This window comes from Rhagoletis pomonella, unplaced genomic scaffold (assembly GCF_013731165.1).
Source record: "Rhagoletis pomonella isolate Grant_MI unplaced genomic scaffold, Rhpom_1.0 Rhpom_scaffold_00001, whole genome shotgun sequence".
Classification (NCBI taxonomy): Eukaryota; Metazoa; Arthropoda; class Insecta; order Diptera; family Tephritidae; genus Rhagoletis; species Rhagoletis pomonella.
This window is the reverse complement of record NW_023458555.1, coordinates 95,001,766-95,003,965: the sequence shown is the minus strand read 5'-3', so window position 1 is coordinate 95,003,965 and position 2,200 is coordinate 95,001,766.

The window sequence follows — 2,200 nt, the reverse complement described above, 5'->3', positions numbered from 1 at the left end:
TAGATACGAATTTATGATTTATAATTGGGGATATGCATGAGAAGATGGGATCTTGGTGTAGACTGCGGTCTTTAAAATTTAGAAGATTATTATTTGAATTTTTCCACCAAAAATTGTCTAAATGATATGCAGTGAAATAAAGACGAGATTTGAAAGTTAACCTGTGAAATAATGAAGCTATCCTTGCCTCAAAAAAGATTAGCTTACGCACTACATTTATTTAAAATATTAAAGTTATTTTATTGATTTAAAGTTTATTTAAAATTGCTTTAAAAAATAAAAATTAATCATTAATCATTGGTTCAAAGCGGTGAACATCTATAAATGAATGATTTCACTGGATCAGAAATTTTAATTTTTCTTCTGCCACTATTTATAATAGCTCGCTGATTCCGAAAGCCGAGTAATTCTTTTTTTCCTGCGGACAAGTTTTCGAGATATTTGCAATTTATCCTTATTCAGCTAAAAAAAGTTGTTCCACTCAGAAATTTTATTGAAAATGAAAGTAGGTCTTTTCGCTTTTAAAATAAGTGTGGATGTTTTTAGAGTTATTTTGAACAGTTTTGGACACATTAAACTTCTACAGCGTACGGCTCGTTAATGGAGAAAAAATTATAAAATAGTGATGAAGTCAAGCAAAGAAAATCGATAGATAAATAAAACAGTTGTGTGGCAACTTTCATATGAGCTCGAAAGTTCAAATGAAACGTAGATTATTTACTACAAAAGAAAAAAAATTGTTAATATTTTTGATAACTTTTTGGTAATCTTTTTAAAAAATGTTGGTACAATTATTTCTAAGTGTGTGGCAACCGTGGTGGTGGCAGCCGGGACATCGCAAACGAGTGGTGTATTTCGTCGACGACAACTCAAAATTTCTGATGGCAAAAAGTGCATACTGGAAATGCGCCCTCTCATAAGCGTTCTCTGACAAGGAGGACAGCAGCCTGACTCCAACATTTGCTGTCGCTAATATCTGACATATAAAAATATATTTCGAATATTTTATTCGAAATGCAGTTGACTGATCTGTCCTTATTAATACATATGTGTAACCTAAATGCTTCCATTTGAAATGACAATCTTAACTAATAGCCAAATATAAATTTAGTTTAGTAAGTAGAGTGGAGTACTTAACTTACATTTTTGACTTGTTTTCATACAAATAGAGGAATATAAACAGGAAATCGACACCTGAGTCGAAGATCGATGTATCCCGGCAGCCAGTTCGAAAACACCCTATTTCAGAAAACTTTTCAAGAACGCCCTATCTCAGAATTCGGCTCAAAAGCGCCCTAACTCAACTGCCGATTCCAAAACGCCCTATCTCAGCATATTTTCAATATATCGATGGCTGAGTGGAAGATCGACCTATCTCGGCAGCCAGTTCGAAAACGCCCTATCTCAGAAAATTTTTCAACAACGCTTTATCTCAGAAAACTTTTCAAGAACGCCCTCCTTCAGAATTTAATTGGAAAACACCCTACCTGAGAATTGGTTTGAATAACGCCCTATCTCTGCTGCCGATTCAAAAACGCCCTATCTCAGCTTATTTTCAATGTATTTGCGTTTGAGATAGGGCGTTTTTGAACCGAGTTCTGAGATAGGGCGTTCTTCAACAAAATTCTGAGACAGAGTGTTTTTCAATAAAATTCTGAAAAAGATTGTTTTTAATAAAATTCTGAAGTAGGACGTTCTTGAAAAGTTGTCTGAGATAGGGCGTTTTCGAACTGGCTGCCGAGATAGGTCGATCTTCCACTCAGCCATCGATATATTCATTTGAGATAGGGCGTTTTTGAACCGAATTCTGAGATAGGGCGTCATTCAACCAAATATTAAGATAGGGTGTTTTTCAATAAAATTCTGGAATAGGGCGTTCTTCAATCAAATTCTGCAGTAGGGCGTTGTTGAAAAGTTTTCTGATATAGGGCGTTTTCGAACTGGCTGCCGAAATAGGTCGATCTTCCACTCAGGTGTCGAAAAATTGCTACTACGAAGATATGTAGGACAGGGGTATAAAAAATTAATAAATGTTAAGTAAATACATTTCGTCGCCCTTATACCAGAAGCATGAATGAGTAAATTTATCAATTTTGAGTTATTGGGTTGACTTGATTAACTTTTGGATGATCTATGTTATACCAAATCCCAGAATACCATGCGTACACGGCGGTACATGGCGGCGTTTATGGTGAAAGGC